Source organism: Macaca fascicularis, chromosome 1 (genome assembly GCF_037993035.2).
Source record: "Macaca fascicularis isolate 582-1 chromosome 1, T2T-MFA8v1.1".
Lineage (NCBI taxonomy): Eukaryota > Metazoa > Chordata > Mammalia > Primates > Cercopithecidae > Macaca > Macaca fascicularis.
Window position 1 is genome coordinate 185,788,154 of NC_088375.1, and position 19,447 is coordinate 185,807,600.

Sequence of the window (19,447 nt, forward strand, 5' to 3'; positions counted from 1 at the left end):
TGTATTTTAAAAAAATTAGTTGAGATATAATTGATATATAATAAAATGCACATATTTAAAGTGTACAGTTTGATACATTTTTTGGCATATGTATACACTGAAGAAACTATCTGATATGGTTTGGCTGTGTCCCCACCCAAATCTCAACTTGAATTCCCACGTGTTGCAGGAGGGACCTGGTGGGAGGTAACTGAATCATGAGGGCAGGTCTTTCCTGTGCTGTTCTCATGATAGTGAATAAGTCTCATGAGATCTGATAATTATATAATGGGGAGTTTCCCTGCACAAGCTCTCTTCTCTTGTCTGCTGCCATGTGAGACGTGCCTTTCACCTTCTGCCATGATTGTGAGGCCTCCCCAGCCTCATGGAACTATAAGTCCAGCAAATCTCTTTCTTTTGTAAATTGCCCAGTCTCAGGTATGTCTTTATCAGCAGCATAAAAATGGACTAATACACTATTACCACAATCAAATTATAAACAATATACCACCCTCAAACATTTCCTTGTGCCCCTATGTAATCTCTTCTTCTCACTCCCTCCCCTACTCCCACTCATCCTCACATAACCACAAGCTCTTCTTTCTGCCACTATAGTTTGCATTTTCTAGATTTTACATAAACAGAATTATACAGCATTTTCTAGAATTTTATAAAAATGGAATTATACAATATGTATGCTTTTTGTTAGGCTTCTTTTACTCAGAATGATTATTCTGAGATTCATCCATGTTGTGTGCATCAGTGGGTCATTCCTTTTTATTGTGGAGTAGTATTTTATTATATAGATATACCACAATTTGCTTATTTCCAGGTGTGAATTGGTGCACATTTGAATTTTCTCCAGGTTTGACTATTACAAATAAAGCTACTTTTAACATCCATATACAACTTTTTGCAAGGACATATGCTTTCATTTCTCTTGGAAAAATACCCAGGATTGGAGTATCTGGATCATATGATAGTTTACATTTAATATTTTAAGATATTGCCAAACTTCATTCCAAGGTGGCTGTGCTATTTTATATTCCCAACAGTAGTGTATGACAATTACAGTTCCTTCACTCCTTACCAACACTTGGTATGGACAGTCTTAATTTTATTCATTCTAATAGTTGTCTAGTGATATCTCATTGTGGTTTTAGTTTGCATTTTCCTAATGACTAATGATATTGAGCCTTTCTTATGTGCTTACTTACTATCTATATATCTCCTTCAGTAAAGCATCTGTTCAGATCTTTTGCCTGCTTTTACTAAAATTAGGTTTGCTTGGTTTTTTTTTTATTATTTCATTTTAGAGTTTTTATATACATATTCTAGATTCAAGCCCTTTATCAGATATATTAGTTGCAAATATTTTCTCCTAATCTATGGTTTGTCTTTTAATTCTCTTAACAGTTCTTTCAATTAGAAGTTTTAAAATTTTGATCAGTTTCCTCTTTTATGGATCATGCTTTTGGTGTTGTATCTAAGAAATCTTTCCCTAATCCAAGGTTGTGAAGGTCTTCTCCTATGTTTTCTTCTAGAATTTTAGAGTTTTGGGTTTTACATTTAGGACTATGCACCATTTTCAGTGAATTTACATATGTGGTGTGAGGTATGGATCAAAATTCTTATTTTCCCCCATATGGATAACCAATTGTTTCAGCTCCATTTGTTGAAAAAACTTTTTTTCTACACTGAATTGCTTTCAAATCTTTGTTGAAAACTGGTTGTCTATATATGTGTGGGTCTATTTCTGGACTCTATTCTGTTTCATGGATCTAATTATGCTAAAACCAAACCACACTGTCTTGATTACTGTAGGTTTATAATAAGTCTTTAAATCAGGTAGTGTCAGTACATCAACTTTCTTCTTTTTCAAAGTTATTTTGGGTATTCTGGGTCCTTTGCATTTTCATATGAATTTCAGAATTAGTATGACATTTTTATAACAAAGCCTGCTAGGATTTAGTGGATTTTTTGCAGTACAAATCTGATCATGCCCATCCTCTTTTAAAAATTCTCTAATGGCTTCTCTCATGCTTAGAATAATTTGTTTCCCAGATTATATTCCCTGGCCTAGAAGGCTGTGTAGGGTCTGCACCCTTCTCTCATCTCTAGCCTCATCTTTCTTGGTCCCCATCTCTATACTCCAGACACTCTGATCTCTCAATTCCTTGAATATGCCATTGCTCCCCCTTACCTCAGAGCCTTAATACATGCTGTCCTGTCTGACTAGAGCACTCCAACCTCACTCCACTCACATCCCTTTGCCTTCTTAACTCCAGATGCCTCTCAGCTCAAATGTTTCCTCCTCATGGGAATCTTTTCTGACCCCACCCCAGCCCCTAATTACATCTGATACTGCTGTTAATATTTCATAGCTCCCAATATTTATTTCTTCATGATATTTATTAAAGGGTGAAATCATATACATGAATATCTGATTATTTTAAAAGTCTTTCTTCCTCTAATAAACTGTAAATGCTAGATGAGGGCAGAATCTGTGTCTGTTTTCTTATCTTTGTATTCCACCTGGCAAACAGCTTGGGACATGGTAGATGCTCAATAAATATTTGTTAAATGAATGAAGGAATAAAGTTGAATTTTTGGAATGCTCGTCCTTTTGTTTCATATCAAGGTGGATCTGGGACTTGTAGCAGGCCTGAGTTGATGCATAAGAAGAATAGGAAAGAAAAAATTAAGCCAAGTGAGGCCAGATCCAGGTTTCCTTACTCCCATCCCATGGCTCACCAAGCTACCTCATATGGAGCCTGGTATCTTGAGGAAATCTCTTTTGAATGAGACATTTGTTTGCAACAATTTATACATTTCCACTCAATTTCTCTTTGCTGCCTGGAAATGTGGCTTAGAGGAGAAGCTGAGCAATTAAAAAAAAAAAACTATTAACTTATTGTTTGAGAATTTCGTTTTTCCTTTTTTATTCAAGCAACTGTTTAGCATAAGATAACTATTCTTTGCTTCATTTCATTTTCCGCTAGTTTGAAATGAGGCAAGAGAAGTTGGAGAGGCCTACAACCTATGGCCTTGTGATCATGTTAGAAAATAAAATTATATTCTCTACCTTTTGGACAAGGCAGAGGTATCTCAGAAAAGAATCATTTCATGCTGGCAGCCTGAGGTAGCACCACACCTGCTTCTCCTCCTACCTACTTCCCATTGCATCCCCTACCTCCATGAGCCAAAAGCCCAAGAGTGAAATCTCAGGTCTGAGTTCTGGCTGTGTAGCCATTATTGAATGTCTTCACCTCTCTGGGCTTCTTGTGTCTTGTAAAATCAGAGTGAAAATGGCTTCTCCTGTAGCCATCTTCCAGAATCGTTGTGAAACTTAGTAAGATTATAATTAAGCTACATAGGCCAGCTATGATGTGCCAGAAGTCATTCTGATCACTTTGTAGATGTGAATTCTAATCACAGCAGCCTTCTCAGGTAGGTAGTAGTTTTCTTTTTTTATGAACAGGAAACTGAAGCTCAGAGAAGAGAAGGCAAATTCCCAAAATTGTGAAGGTTCCTGAATGCTACACTTAGAGCTTAGACTTTGTCCAAAGGACAATGTGAGAAGCATTAAACAGGGAAATGGCAAGGGGAGGTCTGAGTTTTAAAAACAACTTGCAGATACCTGTGTGGAATATGATTTAGAGGGGGAGTACCTAGGGATCTGGAAAATGAAAGGAGATGTTTAATAATAGCAGGGTGCTTTGCCATTTTCAAAGCACTTTTATATCCTTTCTTATTATGTGAATGTCACAAGAACCCTGTGAAGTAGGGAGAAAGGCATTATTATTGCCATTGCCATTTTTGAATGTGAAACAGACAACCTGCAAATAGCATAAACACTTAGTTCCAATACTACACAGCTTTGTTCCAATATCACATAGTAAAACCAGTCCCAAATCTAGAACTCTAAACTTTTGGTACACGTTCTTTCATAGTATTCTTCAATGGCTTGCAGACAGAAAGCTGGTTGCACTGCCACTGCCCACGTAGCATTGTCAAGTCCTTTGCCTTCTCTTATCCTCCACACTCCAACTGTAAAATTAAATGATCAGGATGGATGAGCTCTTTTGAGTCCTACCAGTCTACTTTCCTGATATGCTCAAGTCTCTCAGGGTCTCCAGTGGCACCTACTGTCTGAGCTAGATGGAGGGAACAAGGTAGGGCGTGATAAGCTCCAGTTGACCAATAAAGGAAGCTAGAATAGGATAGCTTGGTTACAAAAGATTAAAATCAACTTGCTTGATTGATTATGAATTTTAAGCAGTTTTTCTTCAGTGCAATCAGCTCTCTCCCATCGTCATCGCTCATTAGGGAAAGATTTCCATTCCAGCAGTGATTGAGGATGTTTCCCAGCATTTGCATTTTGCATTCTACACGCTAAGCACCTTGCTGTCAGAATTATAAGCTGTCTCTCCTTGCCTGGCCTCTGCCTCTCATTTCCTGCCAGACCTGAGTCTCTTGCTGGGATGGTGAGAAGTGACCCCAGAGGAGAGTGCCGGAAGATCATGGCCAAATTGACCACTGGCTGGCCCGTGCCTGACAGTCAACAAGCCGGCCTCTGATGGGATGATAGAAGGGGCCTCTTTCTCTCCTCTTCTAATTGGCCTTTATGAATATTTAATGAAATCAAGATGAAATTCAATCAGAAACTTTACCTGCTGCATTTTCAGGAGAAGGAAGAAGTAAAAGAAATGGTGGGATATTATTAGATTCCTCTAACCACAGAACAGAGGGAACATGCCCTAAAATTCCTCTGATACTCAGCTGCCAAGCAGCGTTAACTGCCCAGGTACTTCTGCTAAGTCCAAGGAAATTAACCCTTTTGACTAATGAAACACTGCCACCATATAGGTGGATGAACTTTGTCTGGAGAGGTAAAGGCTAATATGATGAAGCATAAATTCAGACTAAAGATGCTGTCTTAGAAATATCTTTTTAGGAAATCCTGTCTTCCTACCTACTGGAAACCTCTTTGTTTTGAAATATAAATTCTTTTTTTTCTTCTCATTAAATTCATCCTTTGTTCACTGCAGCAAATTATAAATATTAAAAATCAAACTTAAAATTTGCCTGTAATCCTACTATCCAGAAATAATGGAGATTCGTGTGTTTATATTTATTTATCTACCCACTCTAACCAGTAAACGTATCTACATATCACACAGTAAGTTTTGTGTGTAATCAACCTTTTTTTCCTTATATACTATATCATCAGATATTAACCTACAACACGACATGTGAGAAGTGACCCTGGAGGAGAGTGCTTATATAGTGGCTTATTGTATTTTATTATATTAATGCACATAATGTATTTAACCAATTCCCAATCATTAGCATTTCCATTTGGGGCCCCTGAAGATGACTTTATGACTTTATACACAAGGTATGGTATAAGAGATGCTTTAGAATCAAATAGATGTGGATTCCAACCCAAGTTCTTCACATTATTAACTGTGTGTACTTGAGAAAATTAATTAACCTGAGTATTGGTTTTTTCATCTTAGATGAAAGGTTGTTTTGAGGATTAAATGAGAATGTATGCAAAGCACCTAGGACAATGTCTGACATAAAGTAAATGTTCAGTTTATGTAACTGTTAATATTGTCTTTCTTAATGTCTTTGATAAGCTTCCTTGTAGCTAAATCTTCACCATTTCAGCTAATTAACCATTCAGCTAATTTCCTAACAGTAGAATTGCTGGGTCAAAGAGTTTGCACATTTTGAAGCCGACTAAATATTTTAAAAAGCTACAGAAGTATTTTTTCCTCAAACCAGCCTCCTGATGTTGGCCAACATGTGGGACTCTCGTGGCCAGTACATGATGAAAGCTTAAACAGGTTCCTTCTCCTCTTGCTCCTTGGTTTCCTCATTATATGATCAGATGATTTTCTTAGTCAGTCCAGGCTGCCATAACAAAGTACCATAGACTGGGTGACTTGTAGACAATGGAGCTTTTTTTCTTATAGTACTAGAGGCTGAAAGACTGAGATCATAGTTTTAGCATGCTTGGGTTCTGGTGAGGGCCCTCTCTCTGGTTGCAGACACTACTGACTTCTTGTAGCCTCACATGGTAGAAATGGTAGAAAGAGAGCTAACTAGCTCTCTGGAGTCTTTTTTATTTTTTATTTATTTATTTAGACAGAGTCTCGCTCTGTCGCCCAGGCTGGAGTGCAGTGGCTGAACTCGGCTCACTGCAAGCTCCGCCTCCTAGGTTCACGCCATTCTTTTGCCTCAGCCTCCCGAGTAGCTGGGACTACAGGCGCCCGCATCTGTGCCCCGCTAAATATTTTTGTATTTTTAGTGGAGATGGGGTTTCACCGTGTTAGCCAGGATGGTCTTGATCTCCTAATCTCGTGATCCACCCGCCTTGGCCTCCCAAAGTGTTGGGATTAGGGGTGTGAGCCACCGCGGCAGGCCTGGAGTCTTTTTCATAAGGGCACTAATCTCATTCATGAGGGCTCCACCCTCATGACCTCATTACTTCCCCAAAGCCCCACTTCCCAAGACCGTCACATTGCAGGGTAGGAGTTCAACACATAAATTGAGGGGGAACACAAACATTCAGTCCGTAACAGGGACTGGGTACATTTTAGGTTGGTAGATTCTCTCCTCTACCTCTAGCTCCTCTGTCATGGTCCAAAGCACCCATTGATACAGGCAGGTCTAAAGTCAGCTGAGCAGTCCCAGCTGTCAGGCAAGTATGTGTTTATTTAGTGTATACTTCTATTTTTGTGGGGTGTTCTCATGGATATTCAGCAGTGTACAATAGATAAGTGAACTCCAGAAGGTTTCTCCTTTCTGTCTGTGTATATGCAGGTGTGTGTATTTTGAAGGGGTGTATTCTGAGTCTAATTGTATTCCCCTAAAAGATATATTAAAGTCCAAACCCCTGGTACCTGTGTATGTGACCTTATTTATAAAGAAGGTCTAACCAGAAACTCATTTTCTTTTAAAATGCTTTCTCCAAAAGATTTTTAAAAAGAAAAGAGGGGAATGTTTAAAGGAAAATATCCTGGGCTCCCAAATCACTAAGCCAAAGGGAAAAGTCAAGCTGGGAACTGCTTAGGGCAAACCTGCCTCCCATTCTATTTAAAGTCATCCCTCTGCTCACTGAGATAAATGCGTATCTGATTGCCTCCTTTGGAAAGGCTAATCAGAAACTCAAAAGAATACAACTGTTTGTCTCTCACCTACCTGTGCCCTGGAGCCCCCTCCCTGCTTCAAGTTGCCCCGCTTTTACTTCGAGTTGTCCTGCCGTTCCAGACTGAACCAATGTTCATTTTACATATGTTGATTGATGTTTCTTATCTCCCTAAAACGTATAAAACCAAGCTGTGCTCTGACCACCTTGGGCACATGTTGTCAGGACCCCCTATGGCTGTGTCACAGGCATGTGTCCTCAACCTTGGCAAAATAAACTTTCTAAATTAAAAAAAGAGAAAGAAAGAAGGTCTTTGCAGATGCAATCAAGTGAAGATGTGATTACACTGGATTCGGGTTGGCCCTAAATTCAGTGACTTGTATCCTTAAAAGAAGGCAATGTGAAGACACAAGGACACAGACAGTCAGAGAGAATGCCATGTGACAACAGAAGCAGAGACTGGAATAATGCTGCCACAAACCAAGGAGCTCCAAAGACTGCCAGCAACCACCAGAAGCTGGAAGAGGCAAGATTGTTGCCTCTAAGATTACTCCCTAGAACTTTTGGAGAGAGCAAGCCTCTGCACTCTCTGCACTTTAATTTTAGACTTCTAGACTCTAGCGCTGTAATACAATAAATTTCTATTGTTTTAAGTCACCTAGTTTGTAGTAATTTGTTATGGCAGCCCTAGGAAATAAATACGATGTGTATTCTATTTTTTATTTCTGCTCTTCCCCTTATTAGAACATAAGCTATTAATTCCTAGGGTCATTTCTGGAGACAGCATGGTTTAATGAAAAAAGTTCAGGGTTAAGTGTCTGACAATCGTAGCTAAAAGCCTAGTTCTGCCATTTAATAGTTGTATGAGCTCCATGGGCAGGGAAATCCTCATACTCATACTCAGCTGGGAGTAGAGTGAAGTTCCCATGTAGTGCCTGTGCTGGGAAATGCTTTCTTCCAGCCACCAAATTCTCTGCCTGACCAGAGAGTTGTTTTATTTAGCCAGGCCTATGTGCCTGAAGTCTTATCTTATTTGAAAGCAAATCTCCTCTGGGCAGAAGACAAAAGGCAGTAGAGCTAAAACAGGAAGCTGGCCTGTTGTAAGAGGTTCCTAAAACAGCAACAAGCAACAAGCGTTTTAAACTGAAGTGATCTCTTTATGTGCCCTCCATCGGACTGGGGGCTTCTCGATGCTAGGGACCAGGTTTGATTTATCATTATGACTCCAGTATCTAGTGCCTGGTCCAAAATACGTGCTTAGTGAAAGTTTTTGGAAGAGGGTATTTGGGACTGGGTTCTTGTCATTTTTGACTCGGTTGTTTCAGTTCCTTGAGTTCAGCTTTCTTCTGATTCTTTGCTTGTGCTTTTTAGCGCAAGCTAAAAAGTCTTGACTTGACTCCTAGACCTTTACTGATTCCTGTGACCTGATCCACATGATGATTTTTATTTACTCAAAAACATTTAGTGACTTAATAATAATGATATCTGCCTGTTAGGGAGCATTTCTTCATGGCAGGCTACTGTAATGTAGAATCTTGTTCTATAAACTCAGTAATGGAAGAAATGTATTTCTTTTTAGTTAAAAGCATTTAAATTAAATTTGTAGCCCACCTACTGGACTGATCAGTAAATTGAGTCTCTGTCATTTCTGTGGCTCCCCAACACTGCACTTTGCCACGATCCCAGGATCTCATGCAGCATCAAAGTATCAGAAGCATTTGGGGTAATCTCACTGTCTCTCTGATTATTGATTATTGGCTCCGATCAGTTCTCACCAACACAACCATTTCCTTCACCCTCATGTTCCTGCACTTCTGCGTCTATTCATTACTATGGGCATAATGATCTTTGATAAATCTGCCAGACCATAAGTCCATGACATACCAACCTGAGCTGACCCTGGGATGCTGCCACAGGATAGAATTCGGGTAACAGATTCACCAACCTTCATTCCCTTCTGTATTTGGGAAACAACCCCCAGCATCTGCACCCAAAAGCCATTCTTCCCGGCTCCTTCTTTTCCCCTCAAGGACATCCACAATCCGCAGTCTCTTCAGTGGACACTGAACATCACAAAAACACAAGAATAACACTGACTCCAAGGAGCTTCTGACTGCCTCTCCTTCAGAAACCCCCAGGGGAAACAAAGACTAGTAGCCTAACTATTGCTTGGAGCAAGAGAGGAAGGAAAAATGCAAGAACATATACACAGATTCTTACTCCAATAAATTATCTGACTGTACTAGTACCCTTTAAAGTAATGTAATATTTAATCCTCACCACAATCCTGCAAAGGTAAGAATTTTTATACAAGTGAAAGCTAAGACTCAGATAAAGGTTTTACAAGTAGCAAAGAGGGTTCTGAGAGATGACAGAAGTTGAAGCTTGGGAGGCTAAACCAGTGCATCTCTACCATAGGTATTCTGGGTATGGAGAGGGGGACCTCCTTGGTGGTCTTGAGGTATGGGTAAACCTGAGTGAGAGACAGGGTGAAAGGAGGCCAAGGCACTGGTGGGAAGGAAAGCAGGAGTGAAACTTGCCTGTCTGTGGGTGATTCTGCTTCTAGCCCTGTGTTCCAGTGTTACAACCCAGCTCTGTCAATAGGCATATACCTATATACCACAGGTACACACCTGCTAAATGCACACACACACACACACACACACAAGCAGGCCATGATCTTGAGTGTTAGGATCACTGGATCCAGAAGAGTTTCCCATTTTAGCCTCATGTTGTTCTCAGAAGTTCTCTGCCATCTTCCGGGTCCCAGTTCCAAAGTTGAAGGAAATTCCTCCCACTTCAAGACCCTGGGTAATTGACATGAGAAAGGGCCTGTGGTTACAGTTGCCTTCTATAGAGGATTCAGCTGTGCTCTGAATCTGGAAGCTTAGATTTGAGTCCTTGCCCTGCAGGTCCTTCCTCTGCTTTATAAAATGAAGGAGTTCAGCTGTTAACCTTGGAGGCTTTTCCAAGTCCTATATAGATTTATGAAATACTTAGTTTGGACCCTAAATTCGACACGTTTCATAACTTCCCACTAACTCCCTTCCACTGTCATAGATACACAATGTGATGAGACAGTCTGAAAGCCTTATAAGATCTTCCTGACTTGCATAGTCTCACAGCTTATGTACAATTTATTTTTCTTAGTTTTAATCCAAATATAGTTTCTAGTATTTTCTAATAAGCTCTGGCCTATCTTTCTCACTCAGTTTATTGCTATCAGAATTTTTCCTCCTGTCTATACCCCTCCCTTCCAACACTTCCCTACCTTTTTTTTTCCTTTCTTCTTGCTGGCAATAATTGTAAGTCGTGAAGCCCACAAAAAAGCGGATATTAAACAGACTGTATATGATTAGAGATAATGTCACAGGTGTGCGTCCGAAACCTGCCATCTGGCTAATGTGTGTTTTCCTTTCTGTGACACTGAACACAGTCATTATGCCTTGGAGGGGGCAGGGCACTGGTAGTGATGTTAAAAGTGTTTACATTTAAAGAATGCCTTTCTTTGTGCTGTGGGTCTGTCCCAAGTATTACCTTCTTGCTATGAGCCTGAGGTTGACAGCTCACATTTCTAAGATTCCTGATGGCATGAACTTTACAAGTGGATCCTTCTCTTTGGCTCCTTGATTCCTGCAGCATCTTTGTTGAAAGTTGGAGAGTCTGGAAATAAACTAGGCTTTCTGCCTGCATTGGGAGTGTTGCCCTGAGACTGAGACCAAGTTCTTTTTTTTTTTTTTTTTTTTTTTTTTTTTGAGGCGGAGTTTCACTCTTGTTGCCCAGGCTGGAATGCAATGGCACCATCTCGGCTCACCGCAACCTCTGCCTCCCAGGTTCAAGCAGTTCTCCTGCCTCAGCCTCCCTAGTAGCTGGGATTATAGGCATGTGCCACCACGCCCAGCTAATTTTGTATTTTTAGTAGAGATGGGGTTTCTCCATGTTGGTCAGGCTGGTCTCAAACTCCCGACCTCAGGTGATCCACCCGCCTCGGCCTCCCAAAGAGCTGGGATTACAGGCGTGAGCCACCGCGCCCGGCTGACCAAGTTCTTTAAAAGAAAGGTGACTAAACAAAGGTGCAGATGCCTCTGTTGTTATAAAAACAAATGTAATTTTATTATTTTCATAGATATTTATTCAATGCCTACTATGTGCCAGGCACCATTGTAGGTTCTGGGCATAGACTAAGGAACAAAGCATACACAACTCCCTTCCCGCATTGAGCTGGCATTCCAAAGTGCGGAAGCACACTGTATTAGCCTGTTCTCATATTGCTATAAAGAACTACCTGACACTGGGTAATTTATAATGAACGTAAGTTTAATGGATTCACAATTCCACAAGCTGTACAGGAGGCGTGGCTGCAGAGGCCTCAGGAAACTTGGAATCAATCACGGCAGAAGGTGAAGGGGAAGCAGGCAGTTTGCACCATTCTGGGAAAGGCCTTCCTTGGATGGGAGATTAAGAAGTTTGGACAGTGAAGTCTTTAAAGATCTTAAGTAGGGTTGTGCCTCTAATTGAACATAGACTGAGCAAAGGTGGGCTTAGGTGGGGCAGGCTACGGTGCAGAGGAAGTGGGTGAAGAGGGCGAGCTCCTCTAATGGACAGAAGGACAGTGCGGTTTTGAGGCAGGATACCCAGAGCTGGATGTGGAGGATTCTGCCTCGGCTTTTCTCCCTGGGTCAGAAAGTATCTCCCCATTGACATGCAGAAAGCACTGCCCGCTTTAGTGCTTTTAATAAAAATGGAAAATATGGGTTTGTGTGATGCTTTTAATCATTTTAGAATGGTAAAGAGCTCTGGGCTTTGGGGGCCAGGACAGCCCTGGTGTGAACATAAATTAGCCTAACCGAATAGCTTGTGCTGTTTATGGGAACTATTTGCTGTAAATTTGGTTCTGATGCTAGAACTGTGTGTCATCCTCACAGCCCTCAGCCTCAGCATGCCTCATTCTGAAAACTGCAAGGGTTGCTTTTGGCTTTGGTTTCCAGTTAAGAGGGTCATGAACTCCAAGAGGAATTAGAAAAATCCCAGTCTGATCATTAATTTGCTCATTCATTCTACAAACAGGGACTGATCATCTACCCTGTGCCAGAAACTAGGAACACAGAGAGGAGATGGGTCCTCAAGGAGCACACGGTTACAGATATTGGTCATTTCAACAAAAATAGTCAGGGCCAGAATGTAGTGGTCATTTCTACCTAGAGGATCAGGAGGAGACTTTTAACAAGGGCTGTGGCTTGTTCCTGGGAAATGTGTGGCTCTGGCCTGTTTGCTTGGATCTTAAAAAGCAAAGTGGGACATCAGTAAGAGTTTAGGCCAAGGGTGTCAGGTAGACCCAGGGCAAAATACTGACTCTGTCTCATTGCTAGCTGTGTGATCTTCAGAGGGACCCCTATTCTCTCTGAGCCTCAATTCCCCTCTACAAAAGGGGGTTTATAATGGTTCTCCCATGGGGTTGTTGTACTAGGAACAAAAGTACCTCACACAGCCCTGGGCCATGGTAGACTGCCTCCAAACATTCGTTCCCTCTTACCTGTCCTGTGCTTGTCTTGTGGGAATAGACTGCACTGAGCCTATTCTCACTGTCTACAGCTTCTGACATGGCCAAGGGCACACATCAGCAAGGCCTTCTTCTCCACCACTGTGCCCTTTAGTGGGTTTTAGTTGTCTCAAAAATAAAAGGCAAACTCCTAAGTAGGGCACAGAAAACTCTAGAGTATGCGCTGGGCATGGTGGCCCAAGGCTGTAATCTCAGCACTTTGGGAGGCCGAGGCAGGTGGATCACGAGGTCAGGAGATCAAGACCATCCTGGAGAACACGGTGAAACCCTGTCTCTATTAAAAATACAAAAAAATTAGCCAGGCGTGGTGGCGGGTACCTGTAGTCCCAGCTTCTCGGGAGGCTGAGGCAGGAGAATGGCGTGAACCCGGGAGGCAGGGGGGGCTTGCAGTGAGATGAGATCGCACCACTGCACTCCAGCCTGGGCGACAGAGCGAGACTCCGTCTCAGAAAAAAAAAAAAAAGAAAACTCTAGAGTATGCCCTTAGCGGGACCACCTCCTAGACCTCATCCTTGTCCTCTATGCCCTCGTCATACTGGAATATTCACCACACTGTAGGTGCACACGTGATTCCCTATCTCTGGGTCTTTGCTCACACAGAAGATTCTGCCAGGACCCACAAGCCCTCTTTCCCTTTTCTCTACCTTAAGAAATCCAGCCACCATATAAGAAACAGTCCTAAGTCCTTCTCTTTAGGAAATTTGTCAAGATGCCCCTAGTTAGACCTCACTGATTTCCTTCATGGGATCCCACAGCACCCTTTTGGCTTCTCACACTTGTCTATTGACCTCATCATCCTGAAACCTCTCTGAGTGTTTTGGGAATCAGGGAATGAGACTGGAAGCTAATATGGTGGAGCCAATAAGAATTTGTGACTGGCCGTGGCCAGGCACGGTGACTCAGGCCTATAATCCCAGCACTTTGCAAGGCTGAGGCAGGCAGATCACAAGGTCAGGAGATCGAGACCATACTGGTTAACATGGTGAAAGCCCTCTCTACTAAAAATACAAAAAATTAGCCAGGTGTGGTGACAGGCACCTGTAGTCCCAGCTACTCAGGAGGCTGGGGCAGGAGAATGGCATGAACGCAGGAGGCGGAGCTTGCAGTGAGTGGAGATAGAGCCACTGCACTCCAGCCTGGGCGACAGAGCAAGACTCTGTCTGAAAAATAAAAATAAAAATAAAAAGTAAAAAAGAATTTGTGGCTGGCCAAGCTGCCCAGTGATGCTCCCAGAGAAGTATGAAGCCCACAACAGGTTTTAGAGCATTGTCATTCCCTTTTATTATACTTGACCCCTTAAGAAATACATGTTTTACAGTGACAAAACAATTGGCTCTGAGTCAGGAGGTGGTAGAGCTGGATATCCAGGTACTTTTTCACCACGGCATATTGCCTAAGTCAAAAACATCCTTAATGCAACAGTACTTCAGCCTCTACTGTGTGCTAGGAAGGGCCAGCTTTCTACGTGCACAACCTGTACTGTGGCACAGGACCCCACACTGAGAAAGACCCTGCCTTCAGAATTTAATGGTCTGTGGTTGCTGTCTTAAAACTCTCTGAAGTCTCAGCACATGCAAAGTTCCACATTCTACCACCTCCCCACCTCTTAGCAGGGCTCTTAGCCACCTACTTCCTCACCTGCTGGTGTGCTGAGTCCCACCTGACCTCCCTCTCCCCAAGATGGAAGTGGCAGAGTGTGTTCCATCTTGGGGAGAAAAGGGAAAGGGAACTCGTGGGTCCTGACAGAGGCTTCTGCATGAGAAACTCAGCAGTTGTCGACTCTCATCCAGGTATGTAGTTCATCCCAGTGTGATGGTTGCAATACCCTTTGGGGTTGCCGTCTACAGTAGATTGGGAAAGCCAACCCATGGAAATGGGAGATGTCTGCCTGGATTTCTCTGTCTTCCTTGCTGGCAGATGCCAAGATAGAGGGTATAACCAGCAGTCAGTGGGCCCTGTGCACTTATGCATCTTATCTCAGTGGGGAGCCTCTAGGCACCCATGATGGTCTGCACTCACTTTGCGACTATCCCTATACCCAAGAGAGCACAACATTAAATAAGAGATTAAAAATGCCATGATAGGTCAAGAGAAACAGCAGAAGAAAGGGAAAGGCTTTTTATTTTAGTACCTCTAATGCCATTTTTTTTCTGCTTTTTGAAAAAGGAACTCTGCATTTTCATTTTGCACATAGCCCCATAAATTCTGTAGCCAGTCTTGGTGTTAGATCCTGTACTGGGCAACAGGAATATCGAGTTAAATAGCATGCATATAACCTCTGCCTTCAAGTTGGCTGTTGGGTCTAAAGTTTGGACTACATTAGTAGTTCTGTATAGAACAATAGAGTAAATATTTTAAACTTTGCAGGCCAAACAATCTCTGCCACAACTACTCACCTCTGCCTTTGTGGTACAAAAGTGGGCATAGATGGTATATGAACGAATGAGCATGACTGTGTTCCAATAAATACTTATGGACATTGCAGTTGGAATTTCACATAATTTCCACATGTCACAAAATATTATTTTCTTACCTGTTTTAAATCATTTAAAAATATATAAATCATATTTAGCTGTGAGCTAAACAAAACAGGGAGCAGACCAGATTTAGCCAGTGTGCAGTTTGCCACCCCTGGACTAGATGATCTCCAGGGGCCTTCTAGCACCCAGTCAAGTAAGTCTCAGAAAGCAGGGTCTTATTCTCACTTTCTTTTCCCCTGTTGCTTTTTTACCTTTTTTTTTCTTAAATCTGCCTCTCTCTCTTTGTCATTCTCAGGTTCTCATTCTTGCCCTCTTTCTTTCTCTTTCTGTCTTTCTCTTTCTCTCAATCAACCATCTCAGCATGAGGGGCTCTTTCTTCTTTCAACTAGTATAAGTACTGGAGCACTGGAGCCAGTGTTCTTTCTCTGTAGGGGGCCAGCTGCTGAATTCTTGCTTGCCTAAGTAATTATAAAGCTACTTAAGCAGAGACAAGGGGGATCCAATGTGGTGCTCTGCTTGCAGAGAAAAAATATTGACATATTTAGGGATATAATACGCAGATGAAGAAAAGCATGTCTTCTCTGCTCCATCTTTATCCACAGACACATCTGTGTAAATGTATTTGTGAACACGATACAAATGCAATATTCAAGGAAGCAATGGACAATTGTCACCATCTTCCATCTGCCCACATATAGGAGCTGGCATAGGGAAGAAAAGGTTTGACTCAGAGAAACTGTAATTCTTCATGAGAAGAGTGCAAATAATTCATAACATTTTGTGATCACCTACTGTGGGCTTATAACTATGAGAATATTAGAAGTGCAATATAGGGGGGAAAAAAAAAAAAGATCCAGGCTCTCGAACCAGTGAGACTTGGGTTTGAATCCCTGGTCTGGTACTTTTTAGCTTATGCCACCTAAAAAAAAAATAATATATAACTGTAACTCTTAGAGCTTCAGTTTCTTCACCTGTGTAAGAATGGTAACGCCTACAATTCAGGTTTGTAAAAAATACTTACAGATTTGAGCTAAGATACATAAAGTATCAATAATAGGTGCCTGAGAAACAATAGGCATTTATTCAATAGGGCCTGCTGAAAAGCTAGAGCCAGAAAAAGGCAGAGCCATGAGTCAAACCAAGATGTAATTGCAAAGCCCATACTTTATCTTTATAGAATGCTTGTAGAGTAGCAAAGGCCCTCTGAGGGACTGTAGATGGGAAACAAAGGCTTAATCAACTATAAATAATGACTTCCTCTTTTTTTTTTTATAGACCCCCTTTTTATTGTTTATCCCAGCAGTCATCCAAGGAATACTGGACAGGAATACCCAGCAACTCTAAGTAGCTACAAAAAAGAACAATTTAGAAAACCCTGACTTCTTAAGCCACCAGCTATTTACCGACTCTGTAGGCTATTTTGATTCTGCTCCTTTATTAATTTATTGGAGTGTATTATTGAGCATCTACTCTGTGCTATGCACTATGATTCGATGGTGGGGCTACCCTGGTGAATGGGACACAGTTCTCACCTTCAAGGATCTCACAGTCCAGTGAGGAAATAAACAGACAATTATAGAATGATAGCAAAAGTACTATGATGGGGGAAATGCAAGCGTAGTAAAAAATGGCATCTAAACCAATCCACAGTAGGGGAGGAGGGTCAAAGAAAGCTTACAGATAGAAGTAACGTTGTGTCACCTTATACTTTTGGCACCTCATAATTACTTCAGTCTATAAATGAGTAATCTTGTGTCACTAAAATTTGAAAACGGAGTGGGAGGTAGCTATGCAAGGAAGGATGTAGCAGGCAAAGGGAACAACATGTAAGAAGACATGGAGTACCACAATGAGATATCACCTAACACCTGTTAGAATGGCTATTAGCACAAAGACAAAAGATAATGAGTGTTGGTGAGAATGTGGAGAAAAGGAAATCCTTGTACACTGTTGGTAGGAATGCAAGTTGGTATAGCCATTATAGAAAACAGTATGGAGGTTTCTCAAAAAATTAAAAATAGAACTGCCATATGACCCAGCAATTCCACTTCTGGGTGTATACCCAAAGAAAATGAAATCTGTATGTTGAAGAAAAATCTGAACTTTCATATTTATTGTAGCATTATTCACAATAGCCGAGATATGTAATCAACCTACGTATCCATCAGCAGATGAATGGATAAAAAAATGTGGTATATATACACAATGAAATGCTATTCAGTCTTTAAAAAGAAGGAACTCCTGTCATTTGTGACAGCATAGAGAAACCTGAAGGACATTACGCTAAGTGAAATAAGCCAGGCACAGAAATACAAGGACTATATTATCTCATTTATATGTGAAATCTAGAAAAGTTGAACTCATAGAAACAGAGAGTAGAAAAGTAGTTGCCAGAGGCTGGGGATGGGAGTTGGGGACAGGAACATGTTGGTCGTAGGGTACAAAGTTTCAGTTAGACAGGAGGAATAAGTTCTGGAGAACATTTGTATAGCATGGTGACAATAATTTTACTTGAGAATTGCTTAGAGAATGTATCTTGAATGTTCTCACCACAAAAAATAATATGGGAGAGATATTATAATAACTAAGGTTATCATATATGTCTCTCACATACTTTTTTTTTGTTGTAAGGGCCTCCAAGATATATTCTTAATATATCTTAGGTAGTTCTTTATAGCCATGTGAGAATGGACTATCATACTACATATCATATAATTTAACAACATGGGTGTATTAAAACATATTATACACTGTAAATATATACAATTTTTAGTTGTCAATTATACCTTAGTAAAGTTGAGGGGAAAAAATTTAAATAAAAAGTAAATGAAATTTGTTTTAAAAGAAGACATGGAGGAAATAGGAAAGCATTGTATATTGAGGAATAAAGATCAGCCTGGCTAATCAGGAACTTAGACTCAGAGGGGAGTGGCAGCAAGCTTGGAGGCTGTACAGGCAGACAGGGGCAGCATGATCACATTAGGTAGTGTATCAGTCTGTTTTTACATGACTATAAAGACTGAGTAGTATATGACTACCTGAGACTATAAAGACTGGTAGTATATGCCCTCGCCCAAGGGCAACAAAGTTAGACTCTTGCCCAGGAATTCCAGGCTTAAGAGGCAAAATCTCAAACTCCTGAGCTCAAGCAATCCTCCCACCTTGGCCTCCCAAAGCGCTGGGATTACAGGCGTAAAGCACCGTGCCCAGCCAGGAGAACTCCTTTTGAAAAGGAGGCAAAACCAGTGTGGCTCTGTTTTCTCAAAGCCTCATGGGGGATCTTGCCTAGCTTTCTCTGAGGGTGAGAAGAGTATCTCTTTCCAAGTAGAGGAGGTCATGGGACCCTTCTACCCTCTGCAGCATCTAGGAATTAAGGGATCCAGAAGAACCATTGGAAAGAGGCCCAACTCTTGCACAGTGGCCCAATCAGTGCCTTTGATGAGCAAAGCTCATCATGCCTTGTAAGAAGTGACATTATCGATTCTCAGGGAGGATAAAAAGTGGAAGGGAGGAGATCAGAGAATCTTTAAACTCTGGTGGGAATATATTAATGCTATCTAGATGTGTATTTCCAACTTTAGCTGGAATCCATCTTTGACTGGAAACTTTGAAAGGGGCCTTGTTGGTAATTTATAGATTCAATGCCATCCCCATCAAGCTACCAATGAGTTTCTTCACAGAATTGGAAAAAACTGCTTTAAAGTTCATATGGAACCAAAAAAGAGCCCGCATCTCCAAGACAATCCTAAGTCAAAAGAACAAAGCTGGAGGCATCACACTACCTGACTTCAAACTATACTACAAGGCTACAGTAACCAAAACAGCATGGTACTGGTACCAAAACAGAGATATAGACCAATGGAACAGAACAGAGTCCTCAGAAATAATACCACACATCTACAGCCATCTGATCTTTGACAAACCTGAGAGAAACAAGAAATGGGGGAAGGATTCCCTATTTAATAAATGGTGCTGGGAAAATTGGCTAGCCATAAGTAGAAAGCTGAAACTGGATCCTTTCCTTACTCCTTATACGAAAATTAATTCAAGATGGATTAGAGACTTAAATGTTAGACCTAATACCGTAAAAATCCTAGAGGAAAACCTAGGTAGTACCATTCAGGACATAGGCATGGGCAAAGACTTCATGTCTAAAACACCAAAAGCAACGGCAGCAAAAGCCAAAATTGACAAATGGGATCTCATTAAACTAAAGAGCTTCTGCACAGCAAAAGAAACTACCATCAGAGTGAACAGGCAACCTACAGA

The 19,447-nt window shown here is 41.2% G+C and overlaps 1 protein-coding gene across 15 annotated transcripts in view; it reads left to right on the top strand.

Moving 5' to 3' along the window:
- LOC107126370 (AGBL carboxypeptidase 4) overlaps positions 1-19,447 on the top strand; it is a 1,456,730-nt gene that overhangs the window by 1,072,653 nt on the left and 364,630 nt on the right. The gene's annotated exons all lie outside the window — the stretch shown is intronic.